The sequence below is a fragment of the Dendrobates tinctorius genome, unplaced genomic scaffold (genome assembly GCF_039654945.1).
Source record: "Dendrobates tinctorius isolate UK_male_01 unplaced genomic scaffold, ASM3965494v1 ptg000006l, whole genome shotgun sequence".
In the NCBI taxonomy this organism is placed as follows: domain Eukaryota; kingdom Metazoa; phylum Chordata; class Amphibia; order Anura; family Dendrobatidae; genus Dendrobates; species Dendrobates tinctorius.
In genome coordinates this window covers 7,951,277-7,959,701 of record NW_027361674.1, presented here as the reverse complement: position 1 = coordinate 7,959,701, position 8,425 = coordinate 7,951,277, and positions in this window count along the sequence as shown.

The following is an 8,425-nucleotide window of genomic DNA, read 5'->3' as shown; positions in this document are numbered from 1 at the left end:
AGGCGGCACCTATGGATACTCCCCCGAAAAGAAGGGGATGCAGCATTACGAACCAGGGCTGTCCTGGTTCTGTGTGAAAGTCCGGCACAGCGTCGGGGCTGCTGGCATGGTAACCCCCCCCGTGATGCGAGGATCGGGTAAGATCACCGAGCTCGCATAAAGGACGCAGTAAGAGGTGCAGTGCTGATTCCGTACCTGCCTCCCTGCGGATGGTCAGCGGTAACGTCCGGCGGCATGGGGACAGCGGTAACCAGGAGACGCTCGCCGGGCAGGATGCTGGCGCTCCCGGGCAGACTGCAGTGTGACCCGGAAGTCGTCCCTTGAGCTTCCGGGAGAGGGATCACAGCGTGGCGTCGCCAGTATGGAGCGGCCACGCATGGCACAGCATAACCCGGAAGTAGTGAGGTACCACTTCCGGGTGAAAGGGGGAAGACAAAAAAAAAAGTGGGGGGAGGAAAGCTGCATAAAAGCAGCGGCCAGAGGAATACCGGTGCGCAGCAATGTCGTCCTCAAACGACCCTGTTTCGCTCCCACTGGAGCAGCCTGGGGAATCCCCATGTGGCAGTACCAGGAGAAGTAGCAGTGGACGCTCTAAGCAGAGTGAGGCCATGGGAAAAAATGGAAAGGAGAAAAAGTCAAGCCACTCCATGTCTCAGCCTGTGCCTCCACTCCCATAGCCGGTACCATGCTGACAAAATTCACGGGTGAGTGTTTTTAGTCACGCTTATGTAGCTGATGGCGTTCTCTGTATACCCATAGGCCAAAAGAGAAATCCAAGCATAAAGAGTGTGCCTTATGCTCCTAACCTCTCCCTGGTAGCTACCCTAAGATTATGCCAGATCTGTATCGGGCAGACCCTGCAAGGGGAGTCTTCAGTTAGAACGGAAGATATCCGTTCAATTATTAGACAGTAGCTACAGGCCCCTGGGCGTTCTAGTAGTATGGGAGGACAAGTATCCAGCAGGGAGATCACCTCACCGGGGTCCAGGTCACCTTCAGAAACGCGGGAACTGGATTCGGATGAGTTCCGGGAGTACCTATCCTCAGAAGAGGAGGAACACAGTTGCTTCCCCACCGACAGTATTAATAATCTAGTCAAGTCGGTGCGCAATACAATGGGGTCGTCAGACACTAAAGACCCCAAAACCCCCCAGGAAATGTTTGCTGTACTCTCCCAAAAGAAGGTCCGAGCTTTCCCAGCAATAAAGGAGCTGGTAAAGAGAGTGGGGAAAAACAGGGACACAAGAGGTTTCCTCCAGTGACTTCCAAACGGAGATATCCGTTTGACGATGAGGAATTAGCCTATTGGGCCAAGGCCCCCCCAAGGTTGATGCGGCAGTAGCCTCCACCTCTCGCCGATCCTCCCTGCCAGTGGAGGATTCGGGTATGTTACCTGATCCCTTAGATTGCAAAGCCGATACTCAAAAGATCCTGTGAAACGTGCACAGGGGCCTTCAAGTCGGCAATATCCGCCACGTACTGGGAGGGCCATGTTGATATGGTTAGACCAGTTGGAGGAGAATATAAAGAACAGAACATCGAGAGACAAGCTTCCTTTCCTCTAATCAGAGGTGCGGCCGCCTTCCTATCAGACGCCTCAGCCTATTCCCTCCAACTAGCTGCCAGATCGGCAGGATTAACCAACGCGGCCCGTCGGGCTTTATGGTTGAAGGGGTGGAAGGGGGATACACAGACGAAATCCAAGCTCTGCGCTATGCCCTGTCAGGGCAAGTACCTGTTTGGCACAGTCCTAGATGAAATCCTGACTAAAGCGGGAGAGGAAGAAGGGATTCCCTAACCCGTACGTTCCCTTCTAAGGAGGGCCTTCAGGAAGCCTTCGTTTGGGAAAAAGGATTACAGGTCCCAAGACCGCTGGGTCAACAAGGATCCCAAACAGAAGGGGAACCCATTTGGTAAATGCCCCTTCAGATCTGGGGACAAATTTACCGGTAGGTGGGAGGTTGCTATACTTTTCCCATCAATGGGGAATGATAACTGCTAACCCTTGGGCCATTGACATTGTTACATCGGGCCTGAAATTAGAATTTGTTTGGTACCCACCGGACTCCTTCCTGTTGACTTCTCCAAAGTCTCCAGCCCAGCAGGAGGCATTGGAGCTGGAGATTGTGGGCCTCTTAACCAAACACGTTCTTAGGCCGGAGTCACACTACAGCGAGATACGGCAGAGTCTCGCAGGTTAAAACCAAGCTCTGGCACCGGCACTCTGGAGCGCAGCGTGCAGCTCCATGTATTGCTGTGCGGCTGCACGTTCCGCTCCAGAGTGCTGGCGCCAGAGCTTGGTTTTAACCTGCGAGACTCGGCCGTATCTCGCTGTGTGTGATCCCGGCCTTATACAGGTTCCTGCACACGAAAGGGGGAAAGGGTTTCTATTCTCCCTTATTTCTGGTCCCTAAGCCAGACGGCTCATTTAGGATCATAATTAATTTGAGAAAGCTAAATACCTTTCTGAGGCTGGGATCATTTAAAATGGAATCGATACGATCAGCTATAAAAATCTTGTTTCCTAGGTGCTACATGGCAGTCTTGGACCTCGAGGATGCCTACTACCATCTTCCAATACACAGGGGGCATCAAAAGTTCCTCCAAGTGGCAGTCATGTTAAGAGGCCAAATATGTCATCTTCAGTTTACGGCAATGCCCTTTGGGCTGTCCATGGCACCCCGCGTCTTCACCAAATTAATGCTGGAGGTGATGGCACATTTACGGTTAAAAGACACCTTAATAGTCTTGTACTTGGACGATCTGCTGATAGTGGGAAATTCTAGTTCTCAATGCAGACACAAACTAGCTAATATCTCATCCTTGCAGGAACTTGGCTGGCTAATCAACTGGGAAAAATCCAGACTACACCCGGTAACCTGCCAGACGTTCCTAGGCCTTCATCTAGACTCAGTAAGTCTAAAGTGCCTCCTGCCGGAAACAAAGAGAATGACTATAATTATTAAAGTGCGGACGGCTATCAGTAGGCCTAAGATGTCCTTAAGGGAGGGCATGTCCTTGCTAGGCTCCCTAACATCCTGTATTCCGGCAGTTCAGTGGGCCCAATTCCATAGTGGTCCGTCTTGCAAAAGAGGTAGAAAGATTGCAGGGCCGGCTAGAAGGCAGAATGACCATGTCAACAGAGGTGACCAGTTCCCTAAGGTGGTGGCTAGACCCAGACAACCTCTCGGGAGGAGTCCCATGGATGGTTGTTCCCTCAAAGATAGTTACTACTGACGCTAGCCCCTTCGAATGGGGAGCCCATCTAGATGAGAAGATGGTTCAGGGACAGTGGTCCGAGGCTGAGGCAGAGGATTCATCCAATATGAAAGCGTTAAAAGCAATATATTATGCCATATCTAAATTTCTCCCACAACTGCAAGGAACCCATACAAGGATTCACTCGGACAACACCACCTCAATGGCATACCTAAACCGCCAAGGAGGCACGCGATCAAGTCCGCTCTTGTCTATCGCGGAGGAAATTCTAAAAATTGCCGAAAGACACCTCCACTCCTTGTCTGCTCTCCATATCAAAGGGGTAGACAATTCCCGAGCAGACTTCCTCAGTCGCCACACCCTTCAGGGTGAATGGGTGCTCAGCCAGTGAACCTTCGAGACGAATGTAGCCAAGTGGCGCAGACCAGAGATAGACCTATTCGCCACGAGGGCCAACAGACACGTAGAAAGGTTTGCTTCTCTGTTTAGTGCAGACAATCCAGACATGCTCGACACTCCAAACACCCTGGACATTCTGACCAGCCTATGCCTTCCCTCCAATGATACTGTTACCAACTGTCATCAGAAAAATAAGGGAAGAAGGGACGAGGGTCATCTTAATAGCCCCGTTTTGGCCCAAGAGGCCGTGGTTTTCGTGGCTGAGAACCATGTCGCTCTTCGACCCATGGATTTTCCCCTGCTACCACCCTCAGGTCAAAGGTCTATGCCTCACGGCATGGAATTTGAGAGGGAGTTATTAAGGCAAAAGGGGTTCTCGGATAACTTAATACCCTTCTACAAAATAGGAAGGAGTCTACAACAAAAATCTATTCCAGAATATGGGAAAAAATTTTAGCCTTCCATTCAGCGGGGTTTTCCAGTGAGGTACCTATCTCAGCCATTCTAGAATTCCTACAAAAGGGGCATGAGTTGAAACTTTCTGTAAACACTCTAAAAGTCCAGGTGTCGGCCCTAGGGGACTTGTATAATTATGATGTGACAGGCAATAAGTGGGTGGCTCGATTCATTTCAGCTTGCCAGCGCACAAACCCGGTCCACATTCCTCAACTACCACCATGGGACCTTAGCTTAGTCTTAGATGCCTTTACACAGGCCCCATTCGAGCCCTTACACTCGGCACCAATACAATGCGTTTAATTAAAAACTGCCCTATTGGTAGCTCTGGTATCAGCAAGAAGAGTGAGTAATCTCCAGGCCCTGTCAATAGATCCCCCCTTCCTATCAATATTCCAGGATAGGTTAGTGTTAAAAATGGACCCGGCTTATCTTCCTAAAGGAGCTACTAATTTTCATAGATCTCAAGAAATTTATCTTCCATCCTATCAAGAAAGGCACATCCAGCCCATAAACGGCAGCGCTTCCCAGGACTCACATCCAAAGATGATATTCCATATTTTTTTTATTTCATAGGTTAAAAAAAAGAGATACAACGCGTTTCGGATACAGTGTATATCCTTCATCAGGTATCATAAAAACACAGTACAAATCCTAATAGTATAAAATTCAGTTACACTGATATATAGTAGCAACCTTTTATCCCAGTCTCAGAAACTTGATTTAGGGTGTGGACCAAGTTCAGGAGCACACCCACTGATTAATCCAACCTTGACAACATAGATGCAAGAAGGAAAGAAAAAAAAAACCCAGAGAAAAAAAAAAAAAAAAGGCAACGTTCAAACTCTATGATATCATTCAATGCATTTGGATACAATGTTCCCAGACGATATATCCAAAACGTTTCTTTCCGGTTTAAAAGAGCATTCCTATTTGCAACACCAGAGGGTATCTGCTCCACCGGAGTTACTTTTATGTTAAAAATTTTGTTATGTTTAATTAGTAGATGCCTTGAGAGACTGTTTTAAAAAGCCGTTTTGTGCTCTATTTCTGTGACCATTAATTCGGGAAAGCAGTGTCTGCACAGTGTGTCCCACATATTGCAAACCGCAACTACATGTGATTACATATACAACAAAATCACTGTTACAGCTGAGTCTTTGTGAAATCTCAAAGACCTCACCAGTGCTATTACATTTGATAGTTTTAGCCCCATGATCTAGGATCCCACAGGTACAACATTTTTTTAGAGGTGCACTTAAAAACTCCGGTTCCTTGAGAAACACCACATAAAATTTGATCAGTAATTTTTTTTATAGTAAGACGCCTCTCCATTACTAACTCTTTGGCTTGATGCCAGCAGGCCATAAAATAGCTGACATCAACCCCAACCCTAATACCCCACTTGTCGCTGCACCAGGGCAAGTGGTAACAGCAAGACTAAGCACCAGAATTGCTGCATTATATGGATGCGCCGTTTCTAGGGTGGCTGAGGGCTTATGTTCTTATCCTGGGAGGGGGCAATATTCATGACCCCCTTCCCAGGCTATTCATATCAACCCACAGCTGTCTGTTTAGATTTTGCTGGTTAGAATTTGTAGCGGCACCCTATGTAATTTTTTTTCTCTGAGGTCCCTCTGTAAACTAAACAGTAAAGGGTAAGCAAACAGCTGTGAGCTGAAATTAATAGCCTGGGAACATTTAGGGATAATGGCCCCTTTCCCAGATTCAGTCCTCAGCAGTCTGCTTTACTTCAGCTGGTTATGAAAATTATGCGGGAGCCCACAACATGTTTATTTTTAATTAAGAAAAAAAGTACATAAACACAAAGCAATGATTATATAGCACATTGACATATCTCTATCTTTGTACATCTTTAATACATAGCACTCTTTAATTTCTGTGCTGCATTTTATTCCATACAGGTCACATGGACCACTGATCACACTGGTACTGGTTTTTCCTGTACAGGAATCACCAGGACGTATAAAGAGGGATTAAGATTTGAGGATACATGGAACACTGATAAGTTATAGAGCTGTAAGTTTAACCCCTTTATCCCCAAGGGTGGTTTGCATGTTAATGAGCAGGCCAATTCTGACCACTGTCCCTTTTATGAGGTAATAACGCTTACATGGATCCCGGTGATTCTGACACTTTCTGGTGACACATTGTGCTTCATATTAGTGGTAAAATTTCTTTGATATGACTTGCGTTTATTTGTGAAAAAAAACAGAAATTTGGCGAAAATTTTGAAAATTTAGCAATTTTCCAACTTTGAATTTTCATGCCACACAAAATACTTAATAAATAACATTTCCCACATGTTTACTTTACATCAGCACAATTTTGGAACCAATTATTTTTTTTGTTAGAAAGTTAAGGGTTAAAAGTTAAATAGCGATTTCTCATTTTTACAACACCTGTTTTTTGGGGGTTTTTTTAGAGACCACATCACATTTGAAGTCACTTTTAGGGATCTATATGATAGAAAATACCCAAAAAGTGACACCATTCTAAAAACTGCACCCCTCAAGGTGCTCAAAACCACATTCAAGAAGTTTATTAACCCTTCAGGTACTCCACCGGAATTTTTGAAACGTTTAAAAAAAAAATGAAAATTAAACTTTTTTTCACAAAAAAATTACTTCACATCCAATTTTTTTTTATTTTACCAAGGGTAACAGAAGAAATTGGACCCAAAAAATTGTTGTGCAATTTGTCCTGAGTACTCTGATACCCCATATATGCAAGTAAACCACTGTTTGGGCGCATGGCAGAGCTCGGAAGGGAAGGAGCGCCGTTTAACTTTTCAGTGCAAAATTGGCTGGAATTGAGCTCGGACGCCATGTTGCGTCTGGAGAGCCCCTGATGTGCCTAAACAGTGGAAACCCCCCACACGTGACACCATTTTTTGAAAGCAGACCTCTAAGGAACTTATCTAGATGTGTGGTGAGCACTTTGAACCCCCAAGTGCTTCACAGAAGTTTATAACGCAGAGCCGTGAGAATAAATCATATTTTTTCCACAAAAAATGATTTTTTTGCCCCCAATTTTTTATTTTCCCAAGGGTAACAGGAGAAATTGGACCCCAAAAGTTGTTGTGCAATTTGTCCTGAGTACGCTGATACTCCATATGTGGGGGGGGGGGACCACTGGGCACATGGCAGATGCTTTTTATTGCAAAAAATTGATTTTGCAACACCATATTTTGAGAGCTATAATTTTTCCATATTTTGACCCACAGAGTCATGTGAGGTTTTGTTTTTTGTGGGACGAGCTGACATTTTTATTGGTACCATGTTCGGGTAAATAATATTTTTTGATTGCTTTTTTATTTCGATGTTTCGGAGGCAGAATGAACAAAAACCTGCAATTCATGAATTTCTTTTGGGTGGGGGACGTTTACACCGTTCCACGTGTGGTAAAATTGATAAAGCAGTTTTATTCTTTGGGTCAGTACGATTACAGCGATACCTCATTTATCTTTTCATGTTTTGGTGCTTTTATACAATAAAAAACTTTTATATGAAAAATAATTATTTTTGCATCACTTTATTCTGAGAGCTATAACTTTTGTATTTTTTCATTGATGGAGCTGTATGGTGGCTCGTTTTTTGCGGGACAAGATGACGTTTTCAGCGGTACCATGTTTATTTATATCCGTCTTTTTGATCGCTTGTTATTCCACCTTTTGTTCGGCGGTATGATGATAAAGTATTGCTTTTTGCCTTTTTTATGGTGTTCACTAAGGTCCACTTTAAAGCCCACACTAAGAGAAGATATACAAGAGGGAAATGAAGAGGTGAAGTCTCTATGGGTGGATATACAAGGAGGGAAAAGTAATAAAATCCTCATAGGGGTTTGTTATAAGCCACCAAATATAACAGAAGCCACTGAAAATGTATTATTGAAACAAATAGACAAAGCAGCAAATCACAATGAGGTGGTTATTATGGGGGACTTCAACTACCCCGACATAGACTGGGAAACTGAAACCTGCGTGTCTCAGAAAGGAAACCAATTTCTGTCAGTAACCAAGGATAATTATCTGTCACAACTTGTGCAGGGCCCAACTAGAGGGACAGCCCTTCTGGACTTAATTTTAAGCAACAGGCCAGATAGAGTAACAGAAGTACAAGTCGATGGCACCTAGGGAGCAGTGACCACAATATAATACAATTCCACTTGTCCTTCAGTAAGGTGCCCTGGAAGGGGGTTACAGAAACACTGAATTTCAGGAATGCAAAGTTTGATCAGCTTAGAGAGGACCTTCGCCGAATTGATTGGGACAATGTCCTCAAAAATAGGAGCACAGAAAATAAATGGGAAATATTTAAATCAGTTTTAC